Source organism: Neophocaena asiaeorientalis, unplaced genomic scaffold (assembly GCF_003031525.2).
Source record: "Neophocaena asiaeorientalis asiaeorientalis breed wild unplaced genomic scaffold, Neophocaena_asiaeorientalis_V1.1 scaffold87, whole genome shotgun sequence".
Taxonomy (NCBI): Eukaryota; Metazoa; Chordata; class Mammalia; order Artiodactyla; family Phocoenidae; genus Neophocaena; species Neophocaena asiaeorientalis.
In genome coordinates this window covers 3868615-3893903 of record NW_020175432.1, presented here as the reverse complement: position 1 = coordinate 3893903, position 25289 = coordinate 3868615, and the positions used below count along the sequence as shown (strand labels likewise).

Genomic DNA, 25289 nt, shown 5'->3' with positions numbered 1-25289 from the left:
CAAAAAAAAAAAAAAAAAAAAAAAAAGGCCAGGGTTCAGAATTTCACTTAACAAAGTCATTGCCCCAGTTTATTTGGATCTTGGTGAGAGGAGAGGGGTAATATACTAATGAATGTCTAATCTAGTGTTAGGTATAAGAAGTGTTGTGATAAAATAGTAAGGTCCACATTGAGACAGAGAATGAGGGAAATATGGGGGAAGTGAAATAAGAAGGGATAAAGGGAGGAAGAAATTAAGTAAAATTACTGATGATGAAAAGCTTAGGGAAAGCCTAACTGAGGACATATTTGAGCAGAAAACTTAATTTTTAAAAAAAGAAAGAAAAAAAAAGATCAAGCACAGTGTGGGTAAAGAATTTTTCAGAGAACAACAGAGCAGAGACAAATATACTTCCTAGTGATGTCAATATATTTTTTTAAATCTCTCCTGTTATTCCAAAAAAGCTTCAAATACAAAAATATACAAAACCTTGAATATTTTGTAATATTAATACTTAGGATATAACTTTCAATAACAACTTCTTTTAAGCACTAACTTAAATAGGTTTTACCAAAAAAAAAAAAAAAAACGCAAATGAACATTCTTGCCTCAATACAGATGGCACACTCTCACCAGAACAGGCTGATTTGTGAAAGAGGTCGATGCTGGTTCCCCCAGTTCCAAGAGCTGTCCTGTGACCCACTCCTGAGATGCAGACAGCCTGTAGCTTGCAGACAAAAGCAATGACTTCTGCCTCTGATTGCCCTTTTATAGAGCGAATGGGTAATCCAGTCCGTGGGTAATTCAGAGACACACCCTATCTCATATCAAAGGGATATGAGAGATTCCTCAATCTTTATACACGAATGCAAAAATATGGGGTTATTAACACTGTCAGAAAGTATCCTAGGTGAAAAAATGTAATACATCTGTATATGGGGTGGTATTTGCAGTTTCTATCAATGTATTAACATTTCCTTTTTCTCCCACTATGGATACAGTCAACAAAAATAGGAATGGAAGTTCTATATACAAAGCTTTCCAGAAACGGATGTTTTAAAAAAAAAAAAAAAAAAAAAAAAGAGACTGTTTAAATGTTTATCAATAATAGAATATCCAAAATGTATGTTGACAAGTCTGTAATGTCTATATCACACAGCCATTCTAAAAAAAAAAAATAATGTTTTGTGCATTTACCTTTCAACTAATTCCTGGTAAATTTGGCATGAATTCAACTACTTTACTCTTTCCTTACCATTTGACCTAAATAGTCTCTTTACTCCCTTTACTTCATTGACTAGGGTTTGACTCTTTTATTAATCCATTTTTTCTCTTGAAACTTGTTAGTCGAAATTATATACACATCATTGTGTAGTTATATTAGTGATTAAATGATGAATCCTTCCCTTAATAATCTAATACAGATAATTACTTTCAGCACCTTTCCCAAATGCTAATACCATAGAACACTTTCAATACCATTTTAATTTTCCTGAATTTCTATTACTGTTGTCTTGCATTTTAATGCCACAAGTATTTTAATGTCCATGAGATGTATCTAGAATTGCTTTATAAAACAAAAATTATTCATATTTATTTGTAAATGATCCTTTCTTTCCTCTTCATTTCTTCCTGAATTCCTGGTTTTCAGTCTGGGATTATTTTCCCGTGGACTTAATAACTCACTCTAGTATTTTGTCTAATACAATGCTGCTAACAATGAAGTGTTTCATTTTACATTTTCTAAGACATCTTTATTTGGGGCAATATTGATGCTGGGTATAGAATTCTGGTTTGTCAGGAGTTTTTTGGCACTTCAAAAATGGTGCCCTGTGGATATCAAATTTTTATTTATGTTTAGACATCACCAGTTAGCCTTTTTTGTGCTTGTTTGTTCTCTGTATTCTCTCAAATCTTTTACATTAATGTTGTTTTTTAGACCATAGTGTAGCACATCAATTCTTGTGTATTTACTAGACTCAGGGAATGTTGAGTCAGTTGCCTCCATCAGTTTGAGGCATGCTCATGTATTGTCACCTCTGATATCTGTTCCTCCCCCACTTTCTCTCTATTCCCCTTTTAATCACATCCCACTTCTCTTTTAGCTCTTCTTAGTTTTCCTATATTGTTCATTCTTGGCTTTTGCTGGCATATTTGCTCTTGAACTGTCTTGCAGTTTAGTAATCTGGTCTAACGCTGGAATCAATACCTTCTTAATTACTAAATTCTTAATTTTAGTTCTAACAAAAACACTATACCCAGCTTTAAGTTTTGAAAAAGATAAGTTTTGTAATGAGGAGAAAATATATTCCCTTTAATACAATAAAACTCAAATACATAGGGGAAAACTGTAACTTAGATCATATTAAGATATATTAGGAATCAGTATTTATCAAAATTCACAAGAAGGACATAGGGGGTGGAAACCCTGTTTGGGGAGAGAGATAAGCGTTACATACATCTGGTAATATACATGAAGTCAAATAACGTAAATACAGTAGTTCTGTCAAATGAAACACACTACTGAAAACCCCCTGGAAAAATAGGTCAAACTCTATAATAAGTACTCCATAAAAGAGGGTAAACTAATACTCTGTGTGAATGTTCTCTTACAACTGTAAATCATATGAAATCTCCATAGAGATCAAATAAAACAGGGTTAAAGTTAACTTTTAAATTGACATGTGCTGTAAGCATAAAACACTACATTTCAAGGCTCAGAAAGAAGAAAGGGATATAACATATCTTGTTCTTCGTTCTGATGTGGAGTACATTTTGAAATGCTAATATATCAATATTTTTTGTTAAATACAAATGTTATAAAAACTAGTTTCCTCTGCTTATGTTTATATTTCCTCTGCTTATGTTTATATTCTTTCATGTGGGTTCTATAAGATTTTAAACTACATAGGTCACCTTGTTATGTTTCTATTGGTGTTGGCTGGATAAAGCCATGTGTGATGGTCAGTATTTTGTAACTGTGCTAAGGGATACCCAGTTAGGTAATTAAGCATTATTTTGGGGGTGTTCTTGAGGGTTTTCTGGAAGAGGTTAGCATTTGATTGGGTAGACTGAGTAAACAGATCCACCCTGTCCAATATGGGTGTGTTTCATCCAGTTTGCTGAGGGCCCAAATGGAACAAAAAAGGTGAAGGAAGGGTGAATCCATTCACTCTTCCTTAGCTAGGACATCCATCTTTTCCTGACCTTGGAAATCAGATTTCCTAGTTCTCATGACTTCAGACTTAGACTCAATTATACCACCAGCATTTCTGGTTCTCCAGCTTGGAGGTGGCAGTTTCTGGGACTTCTCCACCTCATACCCTGTGACCAAATCCATGTAATAAATTACCAGATATATACGAAAATTTTTGTTGAACTGATCAATTTTATATTTTAAACAGATGATTGAGACTAGAATCTTATAATTGGATTATGTGGAGAGAGAATTTGGAATCTTAAGCTCTATTTGCCAACTTATTGTAGTGTATCACTGAAAAGATGACATCTTTGCATAAATATAGGTAGCAGATGGATTTTTAAATCTTTGAGAAAGTAAATTTTAGTCTTTGAATAATTTATTACATAAATCTGTCTGGATTTGACCAGACACTGGCTGATGACCTTTATCTTTCTGTCCTTGTCTCACATCCGCTTCATAGTGTCCCAAAATCCTGGTCTCAACGTGTGGTGCCTGTATCAGAGGCTTCAACATCACCTGGGAATCTCTTAGAAATGAAAATTCTCCATTCCCACCCCAGACCTATTTGAGTTGAGGTCCAGTAATCTGAGGTTTAAAAACCCTCTAGATGGTTGTGGTACACTCTCTCCTTTGAGACACATTTCTCCAGGGAAAGAAGAAGGGCAGAATATCCAAATGAGCTAAAAACGTTCTCCATGGATGGCAGACTTTTTTCCAATTTTGCTCAAATTTCACATTTTATGTTATTTTTAGAAAGCTCAAAAAAAAATGCCCCAACTTCACAGAGGATACAAGAAGACCATGAAACTGAGGCAAAGCAGAAAAACATGGTTTGTGTTCTAGACACCCAGTAAGGCTGACGAGCTGCATATTCCAGAGGTCAGTTACTGGAATAATTTCCCGGACCAACTTCTGTAGCTTTGATTTTGGAACCTTAACAATGATCATACTCCAAGGAGGAGTGTTTTCCACTTGGAGAACCTTGACAGGAATCTCATTGCCTTCACTGCCACACTAGATCCAGAGTCAAGGAAATTCATTGACTTGGCTCACAGCATAGAACACAAAATAAGCATGTTTATTCAATAAATGTTTACTCAGTAAACATGTGATAAATGAATAATTGGTGGCTTCTTAATTCACAGAAGCCAGACAGAGAGATAGCTTCACTAGGTCAGGAAATTAAAGAATTCCTTTATATTTGCAATGTTTCATTTTTTTTAGTATTGTAATGTGAACAGTTAGTATAATATTTTATTAAAATTTCATTCTGAAAAATTTTCAAAACGCTCCAAATCTGATAGTGTAGAAAACTAACTTCTGTGAGCCCACCACTTCCTTCAAATGTTGTCAACTAATCAACAGTCTGGCCTTGTTTATCCTTACATCCACTTCTCAATAATTAACCAGCTGCTTATTGCTGAGAGCACATCAGCAGTATTTCACTGAAATATTTCAGTTTCTCTTCCAGATGAGAACTTTTGGAACACAAGCACAACATTATCGTACACAAAAATAAAAATAAGTTGTTTCCGTAATCAATCATCTAGTCAGTATACAGAGGTTCTAGTTTTTCAACGTTGTTTCTTGAGTTTACATTTCATCAACATTTGAGTCAGGATTTTATTAAAACCCATATCTTGCAATTGGCTGATCTGTTTCTCAAGTTATTTTTAATGTCTGTAGTTCATACTTCTTGGAGTACAACTGTGATATCTGTGTGGGTGTGCACCAATGTGTGAATTATTAATTGAAGGAATCAAGGTGTCTTGCAAAGTTTACTGTAGTTTGGGTTTTGGTCCTTGCCACCCATTTACCTTTTTCCTCTGCCATTCACCATCTCATGAAAGTCATTGTTGAAATTAGAGGCTCATGTTCAGTTTGGGGGTTTTAGCTATATACACTCATATGTGGTGTTACAGCCATTCATCAGAAGACAATACAATGCCTTCATTGCAGTTTTTAAATTTTAGGAATTTCTGACAGTTTTACACATTTCCAAGTTGCTTGCTGTTCACAAATTGAAATATTCAAAACATATTATCCTATCTCCTTTTTTAATGTAGAATCATTATGTTCTTTTTAATTTATTTTATTGAAGTACAGTTGATTTACAATATCGTGTTAATTTCTGCTGTACAGCAAAGTGGTTCAGTTATACATATACATATTCTTTTTCATATTCTTTTCCTTATGGTTTATTACAGGATATTGAATATATTCAATAGTTCCCTGTGTTATACAGTAAGACTTTATTGTTTATCCATTCTCTATATGATAGTTTGCACCTGCTAATCTGCAACTCCCAATCCATCCCTCCCCCACCCCCACTTCCCCTCGGCAACCACAAGTCTGAAAGTCTGTTCTCTATGTCTGTGAGTCTGTTTCTGTTTCCTAGATAAGTTCATTTGTGTCATATTTTAGATTCCACATATAAGTGATATCATATGGCATTTGTCTTTCTCTTTCTGACTGACTTCACTTTGTATGATAATCTCTAGGTCCATCCATGTTGCTGCAAATGGGATTATTTCATTCCTTTTTATGGCTGAGGAGTATTCCATTTTATATATATACTACATCCTCTTTATCCATTTGTCTGTGAATGGACATTTAGGTTACTTCCATGTCTTGGCTATTGTGAATAGTGCTGCTATGATCATTGGGGTACATGTGTCTTTTTGAATTATAGTTTTGTCCAGATATATGCCCAGGAGTGGGATTGCTGGATGGAATCATTATATTATTTATGCATTCAAACTTCCATACTAGAAGCACATTAATTGCATAATACAGACCCATAAAAATGGCCACAATGAAAATTGCTGATGATACTAAAGGCTGTTTAAGCCGTGGAACAACTGGATCTCTCATCCATTGCTGGTGGGAGTGCAAAATAGTACAATCGCTTGAGATATCGGTGCAGTATTTTCTTTTATACTATTATATCACACAACAATTGATGCAACTTTCCCACTCAAGATAGTTGCTTTTCAGGAATAAAAACTTACATTCATGAAACCTGCAGGTAGAAATGCTTCTTAGAAGGTCAATTTATAATTGCCAAAACCTGGATGGTACTCCAACATCCTTCACTGCATGAATGGATAATCAACAGGACCCGTTACTACAGTGGGATACCCCTCAAAAAATAAATGGAACGTGGTTTTCTTTAAATCTAATTTCAATTTTAACAAGTGTAAATTTACTGTATGTATTGCAAAAGTTATAACATGTAAACAATAATAACATTGGATTGGCCAAAATGTTCATTCTGTTTTTTCCATAAGATGGCTCCAGTAGCACTTGGTTGTCTTTAACTTCATTCGAAACAATTTTGTTAGATTGTATTGTGACAGCTGTTATATCAGTGTGCATTCAAAAAAAACATCAAAATTGGTGAATTTTTGTGTAACCATTTTAATATTGAAGATGGAAGAAAAAAAGCAACATTTTCAGCATATTATGCTTTAATATTTCAAGAAAGGTAAAAAAGCAACTGAAATGCAAAAAAAGAGAGAAAGATTTGTGCAGCGTATGGAGAAGTTTCTGTGACTGATCGAACATGTGAAAAGTGGTTTGCAAAGTTTCGTGCTGGAGATTTCTCGCTGGATGATGCTCCACGGCCAGGTAGACCGGTTGAAGTTGATAGCTATCAAATCAAGACATTAATTGAGAACAATCAATGTTATACCACGCAGGAGATAGCCGACATACTCAAAATATCCAAATCAAGCGTTGAAAATCATTTGCACCAGCATGGTTATGTTAATCACTTTGATGTTTGGGTTCCACATAAGTTAATCGAAAAAAACCTTCTTGACCGTATTTCCACATGCGACTCTCTACTTAAACATAATGAAAACGTTCCGTTTTTAAAACAAATTGTGACAGGTGATGAAAAGTGGATACTGTACAATAACATGGAATGGAAGAGATCATGGAGCAAGCGAAATGAACCAACCACACCAAAAGCCGGTCTTCATCCAAAGGTGATGCTGTGCATATGGTGGGATTGTAAGGGAGTCCGCTATTATAAGCTCCTTCTGGAAAACCAAACGATTAATTCCAACAAGTACTGCTCCCAAGTAGACCAGCTTAAAGCAGCACTCGTCGAAAATTGTCCAGAATTAGACAACAGAAAACGCAAAATCTTCTATCAGAATAACACAAGACCGCATGTTTCTTTGATGACCAGGCAAAAACTGTTACAGCTTGGCTGGGAAGTTCTGATTCATTCACCATATTCACCAGATATTGCACCTTTGGATTTCCATTTATTTCGATATTTACGAAATTCTCTTAATGGAAAAAATTTCAATTCCCTGGAGGACTGTAAAAAGCACCTGGAACAGTACTTTGCTCAAAAAGATAAAAAGTTTTGGGAAGATGGAATTATGAAGTTGCCTGAAAATGGCAGAGGGAGGGTAGTGGAACAAAAAGGTGAATACATTGTTCAATAAAGTCCTTGGTGAAAATGAAAAATGTGTCTTTTATTTTTACTTAAAGACCAAAGTCACTTTTTGGTCAACCCAATAGTAATAATAAAATCCCGAGTATCTGTATCCGTGAAATAAAGTATATTTTGTATCAAAAAATTTACTAGGGACAAAAAAGCACATTACCTGATGATAAAATGTCGATCCACCAAGAACATAGTGATTACAACAGAGAATCAGAGTATTGGGTTGGCCAAAAAGTTCCTTCGGGTTTCTGTACGCTCTTTTGGAAAAACCCGAACGAACATTTTGGCCAACCCAATACATGAAACAAAAACATGATATATCATGATATTTTGCATCTTAAAAAGAAGAGAAACCACATTGTACAACCTAAGTAATATAATTTTAATTTGTCAATCATACCTTAATAAAGCTGGGAAAAAAGAGTGAGACATATCAAAACATAACGTGGGTTCATTGATATATTGTTCATAGCTATGAGACAAAGCAAGTACAAAAAATGGTAAAATCTATGTTGTGAGTATGCAGGTGTTCACCTAAAATTCTTTAAGGTCTTCTGTACTTTTGAAAATATTCACGATAAAATCAAAATCTAAAAAAATAACTGACATAACTGAAAGTAAAAATAGAGTAATCCAAAATTATAACTGGGGAATTCAGTAGCTCCTCTCAGGAATTGATAGTGTTACTCAACAAAAAGTCAGCAAGAATATAGAAAAACTGAGCAACCATCAAACATCAGTATCATGTTGACATTTATAGAACACTGGGTTGAAATTTATAGTACACTCCATTCAACAACATCAGAATACACGTTACTGCCAAGCCCCCATAAAACATCCACCAAAATAGAACATATTCTGGGCCATTAAAAAAACACTCAAGAAATATAAAAGAATTGAAATCATACAGAGGATGTTCACTGACCATGATGGAACCAATTTCAAAATCAATAACATAGGGCTTCCCTGGTGGGGCAGTGGTTGAGAGTCTGCCTGCCGATGCAGTCCGAAAAAAAAAAAAAAAAAAAAAAACAATAACATAAAAATGACTGGAAAATCTCCAAATAATTGGAAATTATTCAACACACTTATAAATTAACCTATGGTAAAAATTGAAACCCGTCAAAAAAATTTTTAAATAGACAAAAGTAATGAACATGAAAATACAGCACTTCAAAGTTTGTAGAATGGAAATAAAATAGTGCCGAGAGTGAAACTTATTGCACTATATGCTTATGTTAGACGAGAAGAAATGTCTGAAATCAATAATCTGAGCTCCCGCCTCAGGAAATTTTAAAAAGAAGAGAAGAGTAAATTTGGAGGATTGGAAGGAAGGTAATCATAAAAATAATGACAAATCAATGAATTTTATACACGATAGGGACTTCCCTGGTGGTGCAATGGATAAAGACTCCGCAATCCCAATGCAGGGAGCCCGGGTTCAATCCCTGGTCAGGGAACTAGACCCCACATGGATGCCACAACTAAGAGTTTGCATGCCACAACTGGGGAGCCCATGTGCTGCAACTAAGGACCCTTGGAGCTGCAACTAAGGAGCCCTGGAGCCTCAACTAAGGAGCCCACCTCTGCAACTAAGGAGCCCACCTGCCGCAACTAAGACCCAACAACCAAATAAATAAATATTTTTAAAATAAATTAACAAATACAATAGAGAAAAGGAAACACATTATGATGAAGTAATATGGCAGGAAATAAAAGCCCTGATTAAGTAGAGATGTACCATCTTTATCAATGGTTACAGTATTGGAAATAGCTGATTTTCGCCCAAAGTATTTGATTTAATATAATATAGTTAAAACCATAATGTAATTTTTAGAAAGTAAAGATGTAGATTCTCAAATTCACAAGGAAGGGAATTTTTAAAGAAGAACTAAGACATTTGGGGTGGGGGAACATGAGAGAGAATATGGAAAATAGTAATATACCAAAATAATATCCAGAGTTCATTATCAGAGGAAAAAACCAAAATATTGAATAAGATACAGAGGCTCTAGAATCAATCCCTTGTTAATATAGAGGCTTACTGTTTGATAAAGTTGCCATTTCATTTAGAATCTGCCTGCTTTGCACACCCTGTGAAACTGCACACAACATGTGATACCATAAAAAAGATAAACCCTGTGGCTGTAAAATGCCTTAATCCCTGCTGTCCTTTAGAGTGGTCTAAGCCAGAGATCCCGGGGAGGCTGCTGAGTGATATCAACTAGACATGTAAGTTTCCTCACTGACCACCTCCCCTCTCTCTAGTGAGAGTTCCCTTGCCCTTCTACCCTTCTGAGTAGTGATTTCCGTGCCATAACCTCTTCAAAATGTCATGCTCCCAGGTACCTCCCCTGCATTCATACTTGTCCACGTGTTGCCTAGTAAAGCTTGTGTGTGCTACTGCCACCTTGTGTGTGGTCGTATCTTTTTTCTTGCTCAACCCTGAAATCTTTCAAAACCCTTATGCTGGGTTGGATTGGCATAGGAACATATGAGAAATAGGTAATCAGGAAGAACAACTAGTCCTGGCTTGAGCCTATTTCTTCCTCCTACCAGGGCAACTTTGAGGACACTCCTGGGCACGTTTATCCTTCAATGCCTCATTTGAGAACTTGCCTGAGGAGCCATTTGCCCACTAACATTTTTTTCCAATTTACCCAATTTTCTCATTTAATAAGACTTACTTTATGAATAATTCCTTTCAAGTATAGTTTTATTCAAGAGTATATTTAAAGCAAGCAGACAAAGCCAGATTCTGTTCTGGCGTCATTAAGAGTCAATGTCTTAATAAAAAAGAGCGAGGCGGGGGAGGTGAGGTTCTGAGTAGGACTAAATCAAAAGACACTAAAAGGTCAAGAACCTAATTGATATAGGAAGGTGGATTGAATCGTAGTTTGAAAAAAGCCTCCTACAAAAAAGGAAATATTTGAAGACAGTTGGAATACGGTAAATCCCCTACACATGAACCTTGAGGTTGTGAACTTTCAAAGACGCGAACATGGGTTCACATGTCCAATCATGTAAGTGAGTTCACGTGTCTGGCATACATTGGCACGTGCATGCATCTTCTACAAGTGGTTGTGCTTTTGTGTACTTTACTGTACAGTACCTATAGAGTACAGTAGCACAGGATCTTTATTTCAAGCCCAGGATGTCTGGAAGCAGGCGTAAAAGCAGCGGTGACGTAGCTGGTACAGTGAAGAAGCACCAAGGGATAACAATGGAAAAAAAAGTGAAAATAATTGAGAGAGTGGAGGCAAAAAGATGTTTTTTATGTATTATTTGTGTGAAAAGTATTATAAATCTATTACAGTACAGTACTATATAGCCGATTGTGTTAGTTGGGTACCTAGGCTAACTTTGTTGGACTTATCAACAAATTGGACTCCCCCAGTGGCTTTAAGGGAAGTGTTTTATAGACAAAGTGAGGAAGAGGGTCACACTGCAGAATTCTCTGATTGGTGGATGGTGAGGTAACAGGGTGGTATTTCAGGAGTTAACAGCATCAACTTTCTGGTTCCAGCCACTCTGGGGTCCATGTGTTTGTGGTCAGCATGCAGTTAACATCTTCCACCTGGTGGGAGTTTTATTATCAGAAAAACAATTCAAAGATACAGCTCAGATTATTATATATACCCTTGAGGAGGAACTCGGTCCTTGAATTTGTTTTCTGGCTAAACTATTATTATTTTGTCTTTCTTGACCCTCTTCCTTTGTTTCAGCATTCTCCCCCTTCTCTTATTAAATTTGCTCTTTGGAACTCCGGGAAGGCCTAGGAGGCTAAAGATTTTCTACAATATAAGTATCAGGTGGGGGATACAGGGGTCTGTCCCGTGTAAAGTCCCCACAGGTTCTGCTTGGTTTGATATGGACTGAATATTAGATGATACCAAAATAGTCTTAACTTTTGAAGCGTGGTATTGGTATTATGGTTACACAGGACAATGTCCTGATTCTGGGTGATTCATGCTGAAATATTTAATGGTGAAGTGTCATGATATTTTCAACTTTCAAATGGTTCAGAAAAAAATTATATCTACATCTACATGCAGTCAGTTCTGCTATAATGCTTGTTTTGAAAACATGATATTTTTCTGGGTATTGATAAATTTGGAAACAATTTGAGCATAATGTTAATTTCATGTTTGCTTATGTGCAATTTCATCCGCAAGGCACACAAGAGAAACAGGAGTTAACTGTAGAAAACGGCACCCAGGTGAACATAGCTGCTCAGAAATACACAAAACACATGCGCACAGCTCAAGACACTGCCAGCGCATTCAGTGCCTCTCAGTGTTATGAGGGATCCCCATATCCATCTGGGTTCTGACTTTCTGATTTTAGTTTCGCTGTGCGTGGTGACTTTGACCCGGAGCCTCTCTGGGCAGCTCTGCACCCCGCAACCCGTCTCTCCTCAGATTGTGTATTGACCTCGGGTAGAGTCTTCAGACTCTGTGTCTGGTCTTTAAGTGTGGGTGGAGCTTTAGTCTGTGGGGACCCCAGTGCCACCTTTCTCCCCAAGAGGACCCGTTTTCTCCTGAGTTCTCCAAATGTTTGGGGAAGCAGAATCGTTGCGGAGCACAGGCTCTGGACGCGCAGGCCCAGCGGCCACGGCTCACGGCCTAGCCAGTGCGCGGCATGTGGGATCTTCCCGGACCGGGGCACGAACCCGTGTCCCCTGCATCGGCAGGGGGGCTCTCAACCACTGCGCCACCAGGGAAGCCCCCTGACTTGTATCTTTTCAGATAAACTGATAATAATAAGTAAAGCATTTTTCTTAGTTCTAATAGTCATTCTATCAAATTAACAGACATGAGGGGTTATAGGGAACTTCCGAATTTGTAGTCAACCATCCAGAAACGTGTGTGGCCTGGGCCTTGCATTTGCAGCTGGCATCTGACACGGGCGCCGTCTTGTGGTGTTGCAGGAAGGGGAACCCCTTCCAGGGCCTGAGAATGGGCTCTTGTCTAACACTCAGAAATGAATTGTCCAAGGAGACACACGTGCTGACAAAGCGAGAGATTTCACTGGGAAGGGGTGCCCGGGTGGAGAGCAGCAGGGTAGGGGAACCCAGAAGAACTGCTCTGCCACATGGCTCAAAGTCTCACGTTTTATAGTAATGGGGTTCGTTTCTGGGTTGTCTCTGGCCGATCATTCTGACTCAGGGTCCTTCCTGGTGGCACGCCCATCGCTCAGCCAAGATGGATTCCAGTGAGAAGGATTCTGGGAGGTTGGTAAGATATACGGACTGGCATCTCTTTTCTCCTTTTGACCTCTGCCGACTTCTTACGGTTGGTGGTAGCTGTTCATTCCTTACCAGAACCTCCTGTTGTAAGATAACTCATTGCAAGTGGTTACTATCGTGTCTGGCCAGGGTGGGCAGTTTCGGTCAGAGGTTCCCCCAACAACAGGACTGGGCCCTTCAACTGTGGAATTTGATGTTAACTTTGGTTACTGGTAGAATTGAGTTGTAAGACACCCAGTTGGAATTGGAGAGCTGGTGAAGTGGTTTCAGAAAACACACCACATGTTTGCTGTTGTGGTTTAAACAAAACAAAACTCTCAACCTCACAAGTCTTTCTGAGGTCTATCTCTCCCTCAACTTAGGTCAGGCAGAAAGGCTAGAGGGGACTCAAGTTAGCAAATTTCCCCTGTTGCCAAAAAAACCTTGTCTCTCTGCGCACTGATGTTGAACAGAAATATGGAGACAGAGTTTTTGGAGGAAAAGAAAGATAGCTTTTAATTCTTTGCCAGGCAAAGGGGAAAACACAGCAGGCTAGCACCTCAAGAACTGTGCCCTCACTTCCTGAGGAGTCAGAGGAGATCTTATAGGTGGGGCTCGGAAGTCCGGGGGTGTATGATAAGGATCAAATCATGAAGGTCTTGCATTTTTCTTCTTCTTGCATTATTTCAAAACAGTCACAGCTGGAGTCAGGCAGCCCATCCCGGTAACTGGGCCTGTTTGTCTCTGGTTTATTGGCCTGTGACCTTTCTGAAATGCAAAAAGCAACAAGGAGTGACTTGTAACAAGGGAGTGCTGGGAGCTTAAACACCAGGTGCAGGATGTAATTTACATCACACAGAGTTAGGGGGTGATAGGTGCAGGATGTAATTCACATAGTGTCAGGTAGTGATAGGTTAGCTTTGTGAAGGACTAATCTAGTTACAGACACTACAGATTAGTAACAGTTAAAATATAGCTAGGAGTGATTAACTCTTTCAGGCCTGTTTGTTTCTTCTCTAGCCTGATCACTGTTCCCTTAACTTTCCTTGTTCTCAGGAGAGGAAAAACTTCATTTCTATTTTTGCTGCAACAAATTCCCCACTGCTAGTTCATTCCCTCCATATCAGTGGAGGAAGGGAAACGGGCATCATTCTTGTCTGGCTGAGGACAAAACTTCAGTTTTGCTCCACTTGACAAACACCAGCTGTCTGGCTCAGGGGCCCATCTATCTCCTACTTCAACCTCCCACCATGTCAGTTAGGCACTGGCAAAACAGAATCTTTTGAGGACAGGCATTGTTAAGAGCAGAATATTGTGGGCATATTTCAAAATTGCTATTTTACTGTCTCTCCAATTTTGGAGACAGTAGTGGGCCCTGTGATTAATGGTTTGATAGATCTGAGTCGTTAATTTTAAGTTTGTTTGCTTTTTTCTGGTGAGGATTATAGGAATGTCCCCTTCTAAGCTCTTTACATGCCAGATGAGAATCTAGAAGTCTGACTCCATTTTTTTATGTTTGACTGCTGACAACTTTTAAAGCCTCATCCTTCCTTCTCCTGGTGCCCCACATCTGTACAAGATGACAAGAAGCCCTGAGTGGTTACTTCTTTGGTGCTGGTAAGAGATTAAATCCTTGGTAGCCTCTGCCTTTATGTGCAAAATCTCACACTAGTCCACCTCCTAATCTCAATTAAAACAAACAAACAAAAAAAAACCTCAGGCAAAAATTGCAGCAACATGGATGGACCTAGAGGTTCTCATACTGAGTGAAGTAAGTCAGACAGAGAAAGACAAATATCATATGATATCGCTTATATGTGGAATCTAAAAAAATGGCACAACTGAACTTATTTATAAAACAGAAATAGAGTCACAGATGTGAAAAGCAAACATGGTTACTGGGGGGAAAGGGGGGTGGGGAAGGTTAAATTGGGAGATTGGGATTGACATATACACACAAACATATATAAAATAGAGGGACTTCCCTGGTGTCCAGTGGTTAAGACTCTCCACTTCCAATGCAGGAGGCACAGGTTCAATCCCTGGTCTGGGAACTAGACCCATGTGCTGCGTGGTGCGGCCAAAAAAATTTTTTTAATTAAAATCAATAAAATAGATAACTAATAGAGACCTACTGTATAGCACAGGGAACCCTACTCAGTCCTCTGTAATGACCTATATGGGAAAAGAATCTAAAAAAAGAGTGGATATATGTTTATGTATAATTGATTCTCTCTGCTGTACTGCAGAAACTAACACAACATTGTAAATCAACTATACTCCAATAAAAATTTTTAAAAAAACAAACGAAAAAAACTCAGGCCAGGCTCCTTGCCTTGTTCTGTCAAGGCATTTCCCACCTGCTTAAGAGGCCTTCCCTGCCCTCCCCAGACACTTCCATTATGGAAGTAATAAACTCTTTCATATGTTCCTGGCAGTAATGTGTTGTCAGTCAAACCTAGGGTAGGGACCCCCCTAACACAGTAGGTTACCATAACAGTTATAGAAGGGGTAAGGTATTGTCAACTGAAAAAAAATATTCACAACCTGAAAGTTGAGAGTTGTGTTTTCTTCAGTGGACATACTGAGGAGTTCAAGTCCGGAGGCAGCATTTCAAGTAACCCTGAGAAAACTGCTCTGAGGAGGCGAGAGGGGAGCTAGGATATATAGGAGTTTTGCAACAAAGGGCAGGTAGTAGGAACAAAAGATTACTGTTAATAAAAGAAAACTAGGTACAGTAAGTCCCCTACATGAGTTCTGGTTCTGAGAGCACGTTCATCAGTCCGATTTGTTTGAAAGTCCAACAAAGTTAGTCTACGTATCCAACTAACACCATCGGCTATATGGTACTGTACTGAAATAGGTTTATAATACTTTTCACACAAATAATACATAAAAAAACAAAGAATAAATAAAACATTTTAAATCTTACAGTACCGTTCCCTTGAAAAGTACAGTAGTACAGTACAACAGCTGGCATACAGGGCTGGCATCGAGTGAACAGGCAAAGAGTTACTGGAGGAGAGGGAGGAGGTGGGAGATGGTAGAGCTGAAGGACCTCAGCAGTAGGAGGTGGAGGGCAAGCTGCAGTTTCACTCACACCTAACGTTGATGGAACGCTCATTTGCATCTTTGAAAGTTCGCAACTTGAAGGGTCCTTTGCAGGGACTTACTGTATCTCAAGTTAAGGAATTTAGCACTTTTCTATGTATGGGAAGATGCAAGAGTCTGGGCTCACTGAAATCATTTCTTTGATATGCATCTCAGCTATCTGGGGTCAGTATCCTGTGTTTTCACATCCTGAGTTTCCTCCGGGGTCACCTTTTCGGCGCTGCAATCCCTGATGACTGTGACATCCTTTGCTTACTGATATGGCAGGCAATATTTTATTTCTCAGTATCTTTATCAATACACTTTGCTTAATTGTTCTATTGATAAATACTCCAGATTTTTACGTATCAATGCACGCCACCCTTTATTTTTAGAAGGTACAAATGATGATGAATTTATGTAATCCATTTTTTCTAAATATTGGGTTGGCCAAAATGTTCATTTGGGTTTTTCCATAAGGTGGAAAAACCCAAACGAACTTTTTGACCAACCCAATAGATACATGGCTTGTTACTGTGGATGAAAAATGCTGCCTGCCATATCGATAAACAAAGGATGTTGCAGCCATCAAGTCATCAGCCATCAAGCCATCCCCAACTGTGCACCCTGAGGGGATTCAGGATGGAAAAAAGGATGCTGGCCCGAGATAGTTAAGGTGCATATCAAAGGAATGTTTTCAGTGAGCCCAGACTCTCACATTTTCCCACATGTAGAAAAGCACTAATTCATTAACTTGAGATATCTGGTTTTCTTTAATTAACAATAATCTTTTGATGTTCCACTACCTTGTTTTTATCGCAAAACTCCTCTATATCCTGGCTTCTCCCTTACCTTTTTGGAGCCCCTCAGAGCTACCTGAGAGACGGCCTCCCAGGCTTGAGTCCTCAGGAAGTCTGCCACATAAAACATAATTCTCAACTTTTATACTGTGCATTTTTTTCAGTCGATATTACTAATTTTTGCTGCCAAAACCATGAATGAAAACTCAGATTGCCACCTTACAGGGCAAAAAAACATATACAAATTATGTTATTTTCCAAACTGAATTTCTTCTTAAAATTTTTATCATAAAATATATTCAGGGAAAAAATGTACAAAATGTTTTGTGATAAGATTTAGTAATAATATACACATCCTTGGAATCATCATGAAGATTCTTAAATGGCCTGTGGGCAGTGGTGAGGTGTCCTGATGTTCCCATCCCTGACTTATCTCCATCCTGCCCCATTCATGACCACTGTCCTGATTTGTTTATCTACATACCCTTACCATCTAAATATTTTTCCCTCAGCAGTGTTCTTTCAGTTTTACCTCCTTTGACCTTTCGACAAACGAGTATTGATGGAATTCCATTGAAAAGGTGGTTTCTCTGCCTTTGTTTCACACATGCTAGTGTTTGAGGCTTCAGGGCTGGTCTAGGACTGTGGGGTTCATCTCCCACCAGAGCCAAGTGCCCCTGAGGCCAGGGGACTTAAAGTACCAGATGAGTGGGGGTGGGGAGGGGGGACAGAATTCTCCTAAAGGAAATGGTGAAAAGATGAAAGTAGAACGGAACACTCTTTTTTCTGGTGGTGGGGGGGAGTGGGAGAGCTGCTCTGCGGGGCTTGCGGGACTTTGGTTGCCAGACCAGGGATCCAACCCGTGCCCCCTGCAGTGGAAGCACGGAGCCCTAACCACTGGACGGCCAGGGAATTCCTGGAACAGCCTCATTATTACCGAATAGTGAGGACACAGAAGTGTCCATGTTTGTGAAGGGTCACAGTTCTGTGCCAGGCCTCAGTGGCCTTGCGGTTTGACGATGTGTTCTTGGAGAGAACATTTCCCACCCAATGCCAGGAGAAGGTTGGCTCAAAGACGCGACCTCCGCCCTCCTGTCACTCAGGCATGGGGGGGCGGGGCCCTGTGAACTGTCCAATCAGGGGAGTCGCCGATTATTTTACGTGGCGGTGCTGCTGTGATAACGCCGGAGGCGTGGACTGCGTGCTCAGTGCCGCTTGTTCTGACAGTGGCCGTATCGGCTCCTGCTGCCCTTAAAGGCTCCAGGTGGTTATGCCGCATTCTGTGTCGCTGTGACCGGCACTTGCCGCGGCGGTCATGGGGTGGACAACCGGAAACTCCAGAAACCGAAAAACGGTGAGTGTGCGGGGTCGGGTGTTGGGAGAGGGAGGCGGTGGGACTGATGGAACCGGGCCTCCCGTGCGGCCATCTCCAGAGTCTGCGGACCCGAGTCAGCCGGTGGCGCGCCACAACAGCCTTAGGGGCTGGGTCGACAGCGGGGACCCTCGGGTGTCCTGTCCTGTCCCTGCGAACCCGAGTCTCCCCCACACGGCGCGGTGGCCATAGGGAGGGACTCGGGGCAATCGTGACTCGGTCTCTGGGGTTCACGTGTGGGAGCAGCTGTGGTCTGGGGGTGTCCGGTTCCCCCTTTCTCTCCAGGGGAATCATTTTACTCTCACTTTTTAAAATGTTTGAGGAACAGGATCTCAAATCCACGACCCTGTCCCCCCAGCCTAGCTCTTCCTAGGGCTGGCAATAAAATCCCTAAATTTACAGATGTTTCCCCGCATTCCCAAATGCCATCTTCCCCTCCGCAGTTCATAGTATCACTAATAACTTTTTCTCCGTGGTGCGTTGCAAACGGATGCAGTATTTTAATTGTTTAATCATTTATCAACGGAGCCATGGATGGCTCTTTTTAAAGATTTATTGTTACAGCTGTTTTACTTGAGAGGAAAGCAGAGAACCACCACCTGGAATATGTTATATGGAACGCTTGTGCCTCTCCTCTCAAAATCTTTCTTGGTCACGGACATCCTATGGGAAGACCTTTGGGTGGAGGGTCCTCTTGAGAAACTTTCCTGGGTGATCTTTTTTCAGCACTGCCTCTGTTCCTGAGTTTCTCTCTTTGAAAAGATTTATTTACTTATTTGAGACTCAGTTTTTCAATAAGTGTAAATTTTATTTATTCAGTAGACCTGGGGAGACAGTATAAAGTTTTTCCAAAGAGGCAAGAAAGGTGAATTTCAGAAAAATATTTCATTATTACATTCTGTGTGTTAAAATTTTTGTTTCCTTTTTTTTTTCCCCCACCCTGAGTGGATGTAGTAATATTCTGAGGTCTTTTGGGTGATTTCCAATGGCATATCAGGACTTAGACTTGCAAAATCTAGAAGTGTTCCAATACGATTGTTTACAAATCAGTTGCTTTTTTTGGAATTAATTCATTGACATCTTCATTTTCCGACAGGAATAGGTGTTTTGGGATTTTCCTGTTGAAAAAATAAAATTGCCTTACAGTCTTCTCTCTTCCTTTACACATAAATACTGGGTTGAGTGATTTTTCTGGATTATTGAATCACCGGGTTTATGTCATTTAAATTATCATTGGTGATCCAAAGTATTGTGACTGGAGCAGAGGCCTGAGGCCAGTGACTCCAAGCTAAAGTTCCCATCTGGAGCCGGCAGTGGGGGGGTTTTCTTTGGCCTAGATGTTTTATGTTTGAGTTCTGCATCCATGATATAGGTGCACTCAGAGTGTATTTTGTGTATTAAAAAAGTCTGTGGTCAGGAGTTCTGTCTCCTGGACAAAAAGTTTATGCATTTGGGAGTTTAAGTCAGATCTTAAACTGAATCTACCTGAGAGTTTCCTCACGTGAGAATGTGAGGAGAGCTCTCTCCAGTGACTGCTCAGGTGTCCCTACCCTCCTTCACCAGGGACTGACCCACCTTAGGGGCTGTATCTCAACCTGGGTATCTAGACCCCAAGCTTGGGAATGTGTTTAACTTTCTGAATGTGGGTTTTCGTTCTTAATGGGCAAGCAGACTTCTTACCTGAGCTGATTTGAATATTTGTGTTTCTTTTCTTTAGATGCCTTTATCTATTGGATATTTCAGTCCTTTAACTCTAGTTTCCCTTAGCAGTTTGCAATTTTATTTCCTTGATGAATATATATGATTTTTGATTTCTTAGGCTTTGAAAAATATAAGTTGATTGAAAAATATGTGTTTAAGGCAAGAAAATCCTGGAACCAAACAGAATTTCTGCACCTTTTAGGCAACAGAATCTTAAGCTGTGAGATGGGTATGTTTAGGTTCTCAGGCACATTTTTCATTTTTAGATCAGTTTTTGTATGTGCTTGTCCCTAGAGAACTTTGATATTTAAAAGGCTGTACAATTCTTAAGGCAAGTGAATTTCTACTTGTGTTGATGAGTGAAAAAAACTGTTGAATTTCTGTTTTAATTGATATGAGTAAAACTACTCAAACTTAGGAAAGTCTTTGAAAATCCTAGTAGGTTTCTTCATGGATTAAATGCAAACCCCTAATGCATTATAATATGCTACTCATTCCTGACCATATCCTGAGTGTGAAATATAGTGGGGGGACAAACTATGATGTCATTTGTCCTTTTAGTTAGAAAGACATTTGAAGTTTTTCACTTTCTACAGTTTGCAGTTTTATACCCAATAGTGTTTAAAGAATTAAATTTAGAATGATTTCCTATGTAGAAAAATTAAAATTAATTTAAAAATAAATTTAAAGTAGCAACAGTTAATTAAAAACAGACTACTAGGTAGGAAAGTACGGTGTATATAAATTTCTCTTAATTTTAAATAATGTTTGTAAAGGATTTAAAAAATAGTAAGGTATGAAACAGTGAGATATCCGGTTTTTTAGAACATTTTAGGCTTACAGAAAAATTGATCAGAAAGTACAGAGTGTTTCCACTTGACCCCTCTGCATCCACACAGTTTGTACTATTTTTTTACATCTCATATTATTATGGTATATTTATTACAATTGATGGATCAATATCGATGCTATAAAGTCCACTGTTTATATTAGCCTTGACTCTTTGTGTTATACAATGTAGGAATTTTGGCAAATGTATAATGACATGTGTCCATCATTTCTATAGAATAGTTTAACTTTGCTAAGGGATACCCTGTGCTTCACCTATCCATTCATCCCTCCCTCAAACCCCCAAATCCTTCCCAAGCAAAGATCTTTTTACTGGCTCATAGTTTTATCTCTTCCAGAATGTCCTATACTTTAGCTTTACATCTTCATCAGTATTTGGTATTCTGAGTGTTTTGTATTTTACCCGTTGTAATAACCGTTTAGTGGTATCTATTTGTTTTATTTACAATTTCCTAATGATATTTGATGTTGAGCTTCTTTTCATATGCTTATTTAACATCTGTATATCTTCTTTATTGATGTGTGTGCAAATTTTTTCCCATTTTTTCCCCCATGTTTGGGACTTTATTTTTTTTCCCCAGGGATTCTTGCTTATTTTCAATTTTGCCCTTTTTTTTTTTTTGGCTGTGCCACACAGCATGTGGGATCTTAGTTCCCCAACCAGGGATCAAACCCACGCCCCCTGCATTGGAAGCGTGGAGTCTTAACCACTGGACCACCAGGGAAGTGTCCCGAATTTTGCCCATTTTTTAACTGGATTGTTTGTCATCTTACTGTTGCATTTTAAGAGTTCTTTAGACATGTTGGATACCAGTCCTTTGTCAGATAAGTGTTCTGCAAAGATTTTTTCCCCAATCTGTGACTGTCTTTATATTCTCTTACCACTGTCTTTTGTAGCACAGGGGATTTTAATGAAGTGAAGCTTATTGTTTTCTTTCTTGGATCTTGCTTTTGGTGTTGTATCTTAAAATTCATCAATTAACACAAGATCACCTTGATTTTCTCCTATGTTATCTTCTAGAAGTTTTTTACTTTTGCATTTTACATTTAGAGCTATGGTCTATTTTAAGTTTTGTGTAAGGTCTGTGTCTAGGTTTACTTGTTTTTTGCATGTGGATATCCACTATTTCCAGTACTGTTTGTTGAAAAGACTTTCTTTTTTCCATTGAATTGCCTTTTAGTCCTTTATCAAAGATCAGTTGGCTATATTTCTCTGGGTCTATAAGAAAGCAGTTGACTTCTGTATTCTCAGTCTTTCTATACTCTCATTAATTCCTGGAGGGATCTCTGGTGTTATGGTTTCTTTCAGATATTTTACATAGAAAATCATGTCATACACAACAAAGACAGTTTTATTTCTTTCTTCCCAATCTGTATACATTTTTATTTCCTTTTCTTGCCTTATTGCATTAGCTAGGTCTTCCAGTACAGTGTTGAATAGGAGTGGTGAGAGGAGACTTCCTTACCTAGTTTCTTACCTTACAAAAAAAAAAGCATCTAGTTTCTCACCATTGTGATGTTGCCTACAAGTTTCATGAAGATGTTCTATCTCAAGAGCCTGAACTCCCCTCTATTCCTAGTGTGTTATCATAAGTGGATGTTAGATTCTGTCAAATGCTTTTCCATTTTATTTACACTCCTTTCATTCCTGATATTACTAACTTCTGTCTACCCTTTTTACTCAGTTAGCTTGACTAGACCTTTATCAATTTTACTGATTATTTCAAAGCACACCAGCTTTTGGTTTTGTTGATAGTCTCTATTCCTGCAATTTTTATGTCTTCCTTAATCATTTCTGTTTTTGGTCATTTAACTTATTTTTATTGAGATATAATTGATATATTTCAAGTGTACAACATAATGATTTGATATTTGTATACATTGTGAAGTATTACCACAATAAGTCTAGTTAAACTAGTATAACATCATCACACAGTTACAGTTTTTTTTCTTGTGATGAAAATTTTTGAAATTTCCTCTCAGCAGCTTTCCAATATGCAATAAAGTATTATTAATTATAGTCACAATGCTGCACATTATATCCCCTGACTTATTTTATAACTGAAAGTTTGTAATTTTTGATCTGCCTTCACCTATTTCGCCCACCCCTCAACACCCCCCCACACACACACACCTTCACGTCCCACCTCTGGCAGCTACCAGTCTATTCTCCATATCTGTGAACTTGGGGTTTTTTGTTTGTTTGTTTGTTTTGCTGCATGGCTTGCAGGATCTTAGTTCCCTGAAAAGGGATTGAACCCAGGCCCACGGCTGTGAAAGCACCACATCCCAATCACTGGACTGCCAGGGAATACTCAGGGTTTTCGTTCTTTGCTTCAGATCCCATATATAGGTGAGATCATTGTGTGTGTACACATTTTTAAAATCCATTCATCCATCATTGGGCACTTAGGTTGTTTCCATGTCCCGGCTATTGTAAATAGTGTTGCAGAGAACATGGGGGTGCAAATATTGGGTTGGCCAAAAAATTTGGATTTTTAAATTTTTTGAGGAACCTCCACACTGGTTTCCATAGTGGCTTCATCAATTTACATCCCCACCAACAATGTGCAAGAGTTGCCTTCTCTGCACTTACTCACCAACACTTGTTTTTGTCTTTTTGATCATAGTCATTCTAACAGGTGTGAGGTGATACCTCATTGTGGTAGTAATGTTGAGCACATTTCGTGTACCTACTGGCCATCTGTATGTCTCTGGATAAGTATCAGTTCAGATCCTCTGTTCATTTTTTTAAAATCAGATTGTTTTTGTGCTGTTGAGTTGTATGAGTTCTTTATATATTTTGGATAGTAATTCCTTATCACATTTGATTGCAAGTATTTTCTCCCACTCAGTAATTTGCCTTTTCATTTTGTTGATGGTTTCCATGGCTGTGCAGAAGCTTTTTAGTTTGATATAGTCCCACTTGTTCACTTTTGCTTTTCTTGCTTTTGTTTTTGGTGTCAAAACCAAAAAAATCATCTCCAAGACTGATATCAAAGAGGTTACTGCCTGTGTTTTCTTCTAGGATTCTTATGGTATCGAGGCTTATGTCAAGTCTTAGGCCATTTAAAAAAATTTTTTTTTATTGGAGTATTGTTGATTTACAATGTTGTGTTAGTTTCAGGTGTACAGCAAAGTAAATCAGTTATACACATATCCACTCTTTTTTAGATTCTTTTCCCATATACGTCATTTCAGAGTATTGAATAGAGTTCCCTGTGCTATACATACAGTAGGTCCTTACTATCTTTTTTTGAATTTATTTATTTATTTATTTATGGCTGTGTTGGGTCTTCGTTGCTGCATGCAGACTTTCTCTAGTTGCAAAGAGCGGGGGCTGCTCTTCATTGTGGTGCGCGGGTTTCTCATTGCGGTGGCTTCTCATTGCGGAGCATGGGCTCTAGGCATGCAGGCTTCAGTAGTTGTGGCACGTGGGCTCTAGAGCACAGGCTCAGTAGTTGTGGCGCATGGGCTTAGTTGCTCTGCGGCATGTGGGATCTTCCCAGACCAGGGATGGAACCTGTGTCCCCTGCATTGGCAGGCAGATTCTTAACCACTGCACCACCATGGAAGTCCTCTATTTTTTATATATTAGTGTGTGTATATCTATCCCAATCTTCCAATTTAGTTAATTCATTTTGAGTTGATTTTTGTATATGGTGTAAGATAGTGGTCCAGTTTCATTCCTTTGCATGTAGCTGTCCAGTTTTCCCAAACTGTTTATTGAAGAAACTGTCCTTTCCCCATTGTATATTCTGGGTTTCTTTGCCAAAAATTAATTGACCATATACGCATGGGGTTTTTTCCTTAGACTCTTTATTCTGTTTCACTGATCTATATATGTCTGTTTTATGCCAATACCATACTGTTTTGTTTTTAGCTTTGTAATATAGTTTGAAATCAGGAAGCATTATGCTACCAGTATTGTTCTTTCTCAAGATTACTTTGGCTATTCAGGGTCTTTGTGGTTCCATACAAATTTTAGTATTGTTTGTTCTATTTTGTGGAAAATGCCATTGAAATTTGGATAGGGATTGCATTGAATTGTTCATTGCCTTGGGTAGAATGGACATATTTCCAATCCATGAGGGCAAAATATCTTTCCATTTATTTGTATCTTCAATTTCTTTCATCAGCACCTTATAAATTTCAGTATACAAGTCTTTCACATCCTTGGTTAAATTTATTCTCAGGTATTTTATTCTTTTTAATGCAGTTGTAAATAGGATTGTTTTCTCTTTTTTTTGTCACTGAAGTAGAGAATTTTTTTTTTTTTTTACAAAAGATAAAATTTAAGTTTAGACTGATGTTTCCACAGGACTACAGGATTTTGGTCTGTCTAGTAAATGTGTATCTCTTTTCTCTCAGACTGAAATTCCTGGTTTTCAAGAGTTTGATCTAATTAGAATATGATCTGATTTGCTAATTACTAATTGGCTTTTTTTTAAATTGAAGTATACTTGATTTACAATGTTGTGTTAGTTTCAGGTATACAGTAAAAGTGATTCAGTTATATATAATCCTTTTTCAGATTATTTTCCATCATAGGTTATTACAAGATACTGAATATAGCTCCTTGTGCTAAATCATAGGTCCTTATT

At 38.4% G+C, this 25289-nt stretch overlaps 1 protein-coding gene across 1 annotated transcript in view; it reads left to right on the top strand.

Moving 5' to 3' along the window:
* Nucleotides 1-25289, top strand: part of LOC112414687 (zinc finger protein 317-like) — a 95415-nt gene that overhangs the window by 54932 nt on the left and 15194 nt on the right. The gene's annotated exons all lie outside the window — the stretch shown is intronic.